Source organism: Podarcis erhardii (assembly GCF_964252035.2).
Source record: "Podarcis erhardii genome assembly, chromosome: 17".
Lineage (NCBI taxonomy): Eukaryota > Metazoa > Chordata > Lepidosauria > Squamata > Lacertidae > Podarcis > Podarcis erhardii.
Genome location: NC_138515.1, coordinates 19,727,854 through 19,738,625, shown reverse-complemented (window position 1 = coordinate 19,738,625; position 10,772 = coordinate 19,727,854).

The following is a 10,772-nucleotide window of genomic DNA, read 5'->3' as shown; positions in this document are numbered from 1 at the left end:
CCTCCATTATTACATTCCAATCGTGGGACTTATCCCACCAGGTTTCAGTGATGCCTATTATGTCATATTTAGTTTGCTGTACCAAGAGCTCAAGCTCATCTTGTTTATTTCCCATGCTTTGCACATTAGTGTACAGACATTGAAGTCCATTAATCATTCCCCCGTGTCTCTTATTTAATGATTTTTTCCTCCCACCACTAGGTCTGCGTGCTGTTTGCTCCATTTGGTCTATGACATTTGGATGATCATCTTCATCAATTGATAGACTCCTACCTTCAGGAGCACTGTCTCCCTCCCCCACATTAGTCAGTTTAAAGCCCTCCTGATGAGGTTTCTGAGATTTTTGGCAAAAACATTCCTCCCAACCGTTGTGAGGTGCAGCCCATCACTTGCTAGAAGTCCATCTTCAAGAAACTGCAGTCGTGATCTAAGAATCCAAACCGTTCCTGTTTACACCATTTGTGAAGCCAGCTGTTCACTTCCACTATTTTTCCCTCTCTCCTTGGCCACGTCGTTCAACTGGAAGGACAGATGAGATGACAATTTGTGCATTTAATTGCTTCAATTTCCTGCCCAGAGCCTCGTAGTCTCTTTTGATCTTCTGGAGGCTATTGCTTGCTGTGTCATTGGTTCCCACATGAACCAAGAGGAAGGGGTATTTGTCAGTGGGTTTTATGATTCCTTGCAGTCGTTCAGTTACATCTTGGAGCTTAGCCCCGGGGAGACAGCACACTTCCCGAGACATCTTGTCAGGCCCACAGATCATTGCTTCTGTTCCCCTCAGTAGGGAATCCCCTATCACCACTACACGCCTCCTCTTAGGTTTGGTCGGGGTTCTTCCATGAGCTGTCCGTTCCAAGGTCGCCTGCACATTCCCTGAGGACTGACTTTGCTGCTCGTCTTCATATACCTGATCGACTGTAATGAGGGAGAGATCCTCAAATGGAGTCTGCTCTTCATCTTCCATGCTAGGGGAGAGGATCTCAAAGTGATTGTGTATTTCTAAACAATCAGAGCGAACCCTGGGCCTTCTACTTCTTTGAGTCACGTTTCTCCATATATCTGGCTCCTGTGTTGGTGAACTAGCCTCCTTCTCAGGGGAGTCCCCTGTCTCCTCCTTGGTGGAGACGGTGTGCTCTGTTGCTTCCAAGAAGAGCTCCAGCTCTCTAATTCTTTGGAGCGTAGCTACACGTTCCTCCAGTTGCTGGACTTTGTCTTCTAAGAGGGCAATCAACATGCAATTGCTGCAGGTAAAGCTGTCTGCAACCTTTGGCAAGATGGCAAACATTGTGCAGGAACCGCAGGCGACTGCAGCTGTTCCCTCACCCTCCATCTTGAGAACGTGTCGTTGGGGGTGGTCCTCCATCATAAAAAGTGTGAAGACAGGACAAATAACTTCCCCCCAAAAAAACCCTAGATCTCCCCCAACAAACATTTGAGACTAGCTCCCCTAAATCTAAAAGATGGATCAAACTGTGCACACCGCTAGGCGCACGCCGCTGCCCTGCAAGCTCTGATAAGCTCCTCCCACAGCTAATCACCTGCCTCAACAGAAACCCTGCCCCCTCTGACCTTTGCACAGGGAGAGCAGCTAATCAGCCACATTGTCACCTATGGGCATTTCCCGGGGTAGGAGGTGTGTATGCATGTCTTCAAGCTTGGGGAGGTAGCAGGGGAAAGAGTCCTTTTTCCAAGGGCAAAATGGTGTTGGGATGGAGGAAACTGGCAATGGAGTTGATATTATATGATTTTTAAAGCTAGGTATCTTCCCTGAGCTGTCAAGTCGAAAGGATACATTCAGGCATAATATTTGTAACATTTAACAACTTTAAAGATGTGCCCCCCTGCCTGTAATTTCCATAACAGCACTAAGACAGACTGAATCACAGCACTCCACCATGGTGAGTCCTTGTATTTCCTCAGCTCCTGCCTCTGGTTATATGGCTCAGTCAGATCCCACCTGAAGCAACATAGCAGTGACAAAAGCAGCTACCACTTGATGGCTGTCCAGCAGTATCTGCAACAATGTAGTAAATAAAGGCTGCCTTGGTCAGATGAGAAGCAACCCCCCGACATCTGGCGCCAATTGATCCTTGTCTCGCAGGTGGTCTTGTCAGCAAATCATCTGGGTAAATGAAAAACACTCTTGCCATTACAGGTGGTCCTCATAGCTTATGCTCCAGCCACCTTGGCAGGGCTGCTGCTGTGGTTAAAGAGGCACTTTCTGCTGTGAGCATGCCAACACTGGCATCCGTTAAAAAGAAAAAGCAGATTATCAAGTCTAATGAGAGATGTATGGGGGGGAGTGTAGAATGTACTCTGGTGAGGTCTTCCTGAGAACACTGATATGCATAGCTCTGATCCCTATGAGCACATAGGGGAGAAGGGTAAGGATTTGGGGAGGTTTCTGGGAACCAGGAAAGGGAAAATGCAGTTGCTAAAAGGGTTCAAGGAGGCAGCAAATGGGAAAACAGGATGGAGAGTCCTATGCTACCAAACATTTACATCAGGCACAGTCTTACCAAAGTTTGGCACTTTCAAGTCCCACTAATTTCAGTGCTTAGCTTTGCATATTGAAAACTCTCCATCAACAGAAAAACCAGCTGTGTCATTCTTGTTTGGAGATCATACGTACCACAAAGCCATAGAAATAAAATACCTAGTGGAAGTTTTGGGGTCATTTGAAATGTTTTTTTTAAAACAACAACAACAGTGTCAGATCTTCTTATAAACAAAACAAAACAACAACAATAATGTCCTGTTGAATTCAGCAGGGCAAGGTCCCCAGTAAGTGGGGTTAAGATTGCAACCTAAATATTGATTTTTCATCCTCTAAACTTCTGTGCCACAATAAATTTGAAGAAAAGGTTTGGAACTGTGCGTATGTAGACATGAAGAGTAACTAAATATTTTAAACAGCATTTTGAAGGGTAATGTTGCCCCCCAAGCACCTTATATGCATTTTTTGTTTTCGCAGTCATTCCGTTTGTGGTTGAATTGACCGCAACAGCTGTAAGAATAAAAACATCAATTTCCTTTTAGATTTAGATGTGGCAGGACAGTGTCCCTGAAATACCACATGGCAATTCACATTGTGTCATGGTTGAGTAATACGAGGAGCATGGAGTTGTGGAAGACTGACACAAATGTTTTATGACTCCCCCAGCCCCACCATGCTATCAAGGTGTGAGTAGAGACTTAAGTCCTATGTGTTATCAATGGAGCTTGATAATCATGCAGAGATTTCTTGATGTGACAGCAAAAAACTGTATTCTTCATCATGCAGAAATGCATGCAGGTTTATGTCTCATAAAGACATCAAACACACACATACAAAGTTGGGAAACTTTGACATTCATACTTTTGAGAAAAAAAATATTTTGGGGGGAGGATGCATTATGGACCCCCCTCTTACAAGGGGAGGGTGTATGGATGCATACATATATATCTAGTGCTTTTTTTCTTCTAAAAAATGTTTAGGGGTACTCTCATTTTCCAACTCATATTGAAATATTGCCCCTCAATGAGGCCAAATTTAGATTCACAAAATGTTTAGGGGTATGTGTACCCCAGAGTCCACCAGGAAAAAAGCACTGTATATATCCATGAAGATCTTGCTCAAAATAACTTGTCTAAAAATGCTGTAGAATCTCCTTGTCATTTTTCCTTTGGAATTTCTCCTTTTCCTGAAACTCCCAGTAGTGGATATTGGAGGTGAGATCCGTTTAATACTCATTTACAAGTATGTCAGAAAGAGTAACTGATGAAGAAAGGTGAAATAGTATATAGCTTCAAAACCTGGCGGTGTGTGTGTTTGCATGCACCTCATTTGGATTTCTGACATCTTGTAAAAGATGCCGTCATCCAGAAAAGGGATTGTCACAAACCCCCTTTATTGTTTCAGCAGGATGAGGCCAAATCTGCACACAGAAACCAGGAGGTACCCAACTTTTCCTAGTGAAGCTTATCCATACCACTTTCCCCAAGCACTGTCCATCAATAAAAGCATTATGCAGACTGAAATCTTATTGATTTCAGTGGTGAAAGTTAACTCTTCATTTGAGTTTGTTTGTTTGAATTCAAGAGGATTAAGAAGTGCTTCATTCTGATTGGGTAGTGCCCATAATGTTTATTATCCATACATAAAGGTAAAGGACCCCTGGACGGTTAAGTCCAGTCAAAGGCAACTATGGGGTTGTGGCGCTCATCTCGCTTTCAGGCCAAGGAAGCCAGTGTTTGTCCGCAGACAGTTTTCCGGGTCATGTGGCCAGCAAGACTAAACCACTTCTAGTGCAACGGGACACTGTGACAGAAGCCAGAGTATGCAGAAATACCTTTTACCTTCCTGCCGCAGCGGTACCTATTTATCTACTTGCACTGGTGTGCTTTCAAACTGCTAGGTTGGCAGGAGCTGGGACAGAGCAATGGGAGCTCACCCCATTGCGGGGATTTGAACCACCAACTTTCCGATCAGCAAGCCCAAGAGGCTCAGTGGTTTAGATCACAGCACCACCTGTGTCCCTTTTTCACCTTTTATTATCCATAATTCAGCAGATACGTAGACATTTTAGAAATATTCATAACACAATGTCCCTGCCTTCTGATTAGTTTCTGATAGCAAACATAGTGGATGCTACCAGAACATAATTTAACTATGTCTTAATCCAATTCAGCTCAAAGCAGCATGTTTCAGACTTTCTGGACACGGAAAGTTTTAAATTTCAGAAACTCAGAATCAGATAGCTGCTAGTATTTTCAATCTTTGTATGACAGGGACAATGCATGAGAAAATGTTTCTGTGTGTGTAAAGTATGTATTTTATAAAAGATGCACCAAATTAGCTGGTTTCTTAGCGGCTAACTACTATGGCTAAAGTTTGACACCTATTTTCAGACAGGCAGTGTCAAAAAATGGGATTTTATGACGGATGATAGTGTGGCACCAAAACTCTAGCTGTTTGAGTAGTGCAACAACATTACTGCTGGTGTTGAAAATGAAAAGCAGATTTCTTGTGTATATCTACAAAAGACCCTCCATGTCACTCCCGTGATATATTTGCTTAACAGCTGCTGCCAGCTGCTTTTCCTATGAGACTCAAAATGAGAGTGAGCTAGGAAGATGGCAAGGCAATACAGCTGGTAGACCTTGTTTGGCACAATGAACTCTCTGCTCAAGAAGTAGCATGCACATGTGCTCCATACCAGTGTCAAGACTACATGCCAGGAAGCTGCCGGCCAGATAGCTGTGCAACATTCCCAATGTCAGTGGAACAATGAAGCCACCAAGCTTGGGACTGCCAAGTTTCTTCTCTGATGCAATAGGTAGGTGTAATCCGTTACTAAATGCTCTTTTGGACCATTCTCCTTTTCAGGAAGGATGAAGAAAGCTCTAGTAGAAAAATCCATGTTCATCATAAGACTACTCTGTGATTTGCACAAAGGTCTCAGAGCAGGAGAATCTCTCTTTGCTGGTCTTAATAAGGATGTTCATATGGTGAACATATGGAAGAGCTGCTAAAATGCATCTAAAGAAGTAGGGACTGTAGGATTTTTCTGTCATGGGATACTGCTTTAGCAACTACAGTGCATACCTCTATTTGTGCCTCAGAAGCCACAGAGCTGTTGATATTAACCTTTTCTTACAGGTGTTTGTAGATGGGTTCTGGAGGAGCAGGAAGTTAAACACTGAATGGCTCAATGCCACTGATTCCGACATGTACTCATGTTCCAAGGACCCTTGCTTGCCCGGCTTTGGGAAGGCAGCATGAGGGCAGAGGGGGGCATGTCAAATGTTGCCAAGGGCTTCCAAAATAGACCTTTAGGGCTCCATGCAGCCCTCAGGCTGTGCGTTGGGCCACCCAGGAAACCTGTTGTAAAGGTGTTGTCATTTATGCCTCCTGCCTTGGCTCTGGCAGGGCTAGGGAGCCTCCTGGTTCAACTGTTTGTAGGGTGACAGTGATGGGGAGCCCTCACCATGAGGTGTCTTCCTTGGATTGGAGCAGGAGTTAGTCTGTCAGGTAAAACAGATATCAGAAAGACTGATTTCTGGGGCTCTTCTTTTCCCCCTGGGGAGTCTCTGGAAGGGTAAGTATTCCTGGGCTTCATTCTTTCCCCATGTCTTCCCCATCCCTTATTGCACTAGAGTCTGAGTCTAGAGCCAAAACGATGTGGTAGCTTCTGCATACTAGACCTATGTGTGTGCTCTGGAAAGTACCTACAGTTTTGGATCCTAACTGCATTGTGTATTCCATCCAGCTGACCCACATGCAGTGTTCTGCTCCCTGTACTGTTAAATAGGTCATAATTCAAACAAGGGTTTACCACCCATTAAGTCTGGCAGGCTGCTACCCGTTGTTGCTAAGTTTCCTCTACACTGTTGCGAGCACAAGGAATGTGAATTATAGGCTTTCATTTAAGGAAATATCCTTTCAGACTTGCTGGCATTTCTTTATTAGTTCTCTAGTTCTGTATCATCGGTGAAAACTTTCCCACCTCCTTTGAAGAGCTGTGTGGTTTCCTTGCTTGATCATCATTTCTAAGTCAGTTATATTACAAGTTCTTTTGGACATCTGGAGAGGCCATTTTGCAAAGGAAGTGAATTCGTTTAGGGAATTGCATTGTAATTCCTCTTCTCTCCCCCACTGTACTCAACAGGCGGGATGAGCAGGTTAGATTACCATTTTCTCAGGACAGCTTTCCAGCTGGCGCTGTCCAGGTGTTCTGGACTACAACTCCCATCAGTGTGCTGATGCAGTAATAGTAGCAAGTTAAAGATTGCCTGGATCATTTATTTTGCTGCAGTATTTTCATGTGTGTTGTTTGAGAATTGAATATAGGTTCCATAGACGGCCTTGGCTCTGTATACCTGAAGGAGCGTCTCCACCCCCATCATTCAGCCCAGACACTGAGGTCCTCCTCTGAGGGATTTCTGGCAGTTCCCTCCCTGCGAGAAGTGAAGTTACAGGGAAACAGGCAGAGGGCCTTATTGGCAATGGTGTCTACCCTGTGGAACGGCTCTCATCAGATGTCAATGAGATTAAAAAACTATACAACCTTTAGAAGACATCTGAAGGCAGTCCAGTATAGGAAAGTTTTTAATGTTTTATGTTTTATGATGTTTTCGTATATGCTGGAAGCTGCCCAGAGTGGCTGGAGCAACCCAGTCAGATGGGCAGGGTACAATGATGATGAGGATGGTGATGTTTTGTTAACTTAACTGGTTTATGAACATAATTATACACAGCTCCCCTGGCAGGCTGCTACCCGTTGTTGCTAAGTTTCCTTTACACTGTTGCGAGGAAACTTTTTCTCAAGTTTGCTCACTGCCTGAACGGTGCCAGTACTTTTGTACAGGCTGTGTTGGCCAGCCTGAAGTCCTACTGTATATGAAGTCCTACTGAGGAAACTGAATGAAATTTATTCATTAAGTCAAGGATTCATTTATGGTGGTTATTTCCTCTAGATCATGGTTTCCCAAACTCAGTTTGGGAACTCAGAACCATTTCACAATTCCCATCATTCCCTTAACACAGGCCTGAAGTAGGGTTACTACTAGTCTTACCAAAGTGGGAAGGCTGAATACCTAAGGACCTGAATATAACACATTGTGTGTCCAAGAGGAGACTGTCAGAGAGTTATTAATATTTGTGAATGCACCTTTGTATTAATCAGAGTAGTGTTCATATATTACTCATCTTAATAATTTAGAAATGTGTGGTGGAAGCCAGTTAATGCAGCAAATAGATCCAAATTATGAGTGAAGCTTGTTTCACTAATACAGTAGGACTTCAGGCTGTACAAAAGTACTGGCACCATTCAGGCAATGAGTCAACTTGAGAAGAAATAGGGCTGGTGCTATTTTTCTATAAATACTAAATCAGGATATGAGAGAACTATGAGTCGTGTGGCAAATGTACAGAAAGTGAAATTATTCTCCCTCTTTTGACTATCCAATAAAAGTGATGGGTAGTAGGTAGAAGCCAAATAAATTTATTCATCCAGTCAAGGATTCATTTGTGGTGGTTATGTCCTCTAGATGACGGTTTCCCAAACTCAGTTTGGGAACTCAGAACCATTTCACAGTTCCCATCATCCCTGACCACTGGTCCTGCTAGCTAGGGATGATGTGAGTTGTAGTCCAACTACAGCTGGAGACCCAAGTTTGGGAAGCCCTGGTCTAGATATACCAAGGATCACTAGTTTAAGTGACTTAGGAAGGATTAGGTAAGTTTACATAGGATAGGAGATTCTTATGCCCATCACGTCTTGATCATGGTCTTACTAGGGACATGCAATTGACGATCATGGCAGACAAAACAAAAAGTTGGTGTTTGCAAATAGCCCTGATAATTTGCCTCTACTAACAATCTTTGAAATACAGCAGGTGGCTTGTTTCTCTTCTAGGCGTTGAAATTAAATCAATGATGAACAGTCTGTGTGAGGTTGGTGTTTAAGGGATAGGAACAAGACCTGTATAAATCTGGTAATTTTCCTTAGCACTGTTCCAACATATGCTGTTTGGCTTGGCCCACATAAAACACCTTTGTCCTGTGCTAAAAATGGACCCATTGCAGTTGGCTATCAGTGGGTTGTTGAATTAAATCTGTAAGAAGCATGCCTTCTTGACTTCCATGTCTGTGTAGTGTAACTTGTGTTTAATGTTTCTGTTTCAAATATCTGCAGATAAGTTTCAGAACCATTTCACAGTATATGATAGGGCAACTCTCTCTCTCTCTCTCTCTCTCTCTCTCTCTCTCTCTCTCTCTCTCTCTCTCAGTGTGTGTGTCACTGAGTTTGCACTGAACTGGAAGCTGTAGCCAATCCTGGCTCATGCCTTGAAGTGCAGTACTACATTATGTGGTGAGTGGCACATGTGAATGAAGGATCACAGATCAAATATAGCAGAAATTCCATGTCCCAAAATGCAATGCTTTACAATGGAATCAGTTCATATTGTCATCTATGAGTTAAAAACAGATGGCAGCTTGAGTGATGTCCACTTATGTGTGAATCAGTGGTGTAGATATATGGTGCAAGTTCAAATAGAACGTCTTAAACATATGCCTAAAAAGGTCAAGGTAAAGGACCCCTGACAGTTAAGTCCAGTCACGAACGACTCTGGGGTTGCTGCGCTCATCTCACTTTACTGGCCAAGGGAGCTGACGTTTGTCCGCAGACAGTTTTTCCGGGTCATGTGGCCAGCATGACTAAGCCGCTTCTGGCAAAATGAGAGCAGCACACAGAAATGCCGTTTACCTTCCCACCGGAGCGGTACCTATTTATCTACTTGCACTTTGACATGCTTTTGAACGGCTAGGTTGGCAGGAGCTGGGACCGAGCAATGGGAGCTCACCCCGCTGCAGGGATTTGAACCGCTGACCTTCCACTCGCCAAGCCCAAGAGGCTCAGTGGTTTATACCACAGAGCCACCGACATCCCTTAAGCATCTTAAGCATATGCCTAGCAGTGTATAATTTGCATCCCTCAGACAGTTTGGGGAGCTTTGCAGAGAGAAGATTCTCAAAGTGCAGCCTTATGAAATACACCATTCTTTGCAATGTGTCCTCCTGAATTTGGTAGTGTAAATTAGATGGGAACAAAATCTGCTGCCCCTGGCACTCAGTGGAGCTATGCAATGCAACTATGTAGATCTTTGCAAGGTTGTGCTAGCTGCTTGTTAATTAGGAACAGAGTGGTCCTTCTTTCAGAGTGCACCATAAAGAATATGCACATTTGCTGGCAAAGAGCATCTAATATTTCTTTAACACTGACTAGGTGACACCTCATTTAATTAGGTTGCGTCCAGCTCTCAGGACAGCCTGTACAAGCGATAGTTTTTCATGTCTGAATTCTTCAGCTGTGAAGACATAAAGCTCCTTAGTCAAATTACTAAAAACAAAACAAAACACCAAACCCACCAATTAATTTCCTTAATTTTCCTTTGGCTAGCTGCTGTATTTCTGTATTTTAGATTTAGTGGTTCAAATGAAGCAGCATTTCCTTCAGGCTCTCACTTTCTGCCTTCTCTCGGTCGGTCGCTTGCCAGCTCCTTTCCTTTGGAATGGTTGTGTATTAATTAAGTTGCCGTGTTCTTAAATGTGGTCTTTTGCTTTTCCTTCATCAAAAACAAAAAACAAAACCATAAGCTTGTTAAAACTTCACTTCTGCTAGAAACAGATAGTGGGGCATTTTTATCCGAAATCTCCTTTGGGGTCATTTAAATATATCCAAATTTCTGAAGACAATAACCTTCAATTTTCTATTTAAAAAACCCGGAAAAAAACCACTGAGAAAGCAAAGGTTGTATGTAATGCTAGTCATACCCAGGGGAACACCTGAAGACTGGTAAGGAATGCACATAGACTCCCTGAGCCCTCTAGGCGCTGTGGTCTAAACCACTGAGCCGCTTGGGCTTGCCGATTGGAAGGTCAGCGGTTCGAATCCCCACGATGGGGTGAGCTCCCATTGCTCTGTCCCAGCTCCTGCCAACCTAGCAGTTCGAAAGCACATAAAAATGCAAATAGATAAATAGGTACTGCTCACTGCTCCAGCGGGAAGGTAAATGGCATGTCTGTGCACTGCTCTGGTTTCCGTCAAGGTGTCCCATTGTGCCAGAAGCGGTTTTGTCATGCTGGCCACATGACCTGGAAAGCTGTCTGTGGACAATCGCTGGCTCCCTCAGCCTGAAAGCGAGATGAGCGCCACACCCCATAGTCGCCTTTGACTGGACTTAACCATCCAGGGGTCCTTTATCTTTACCTTTTACCTAGATTC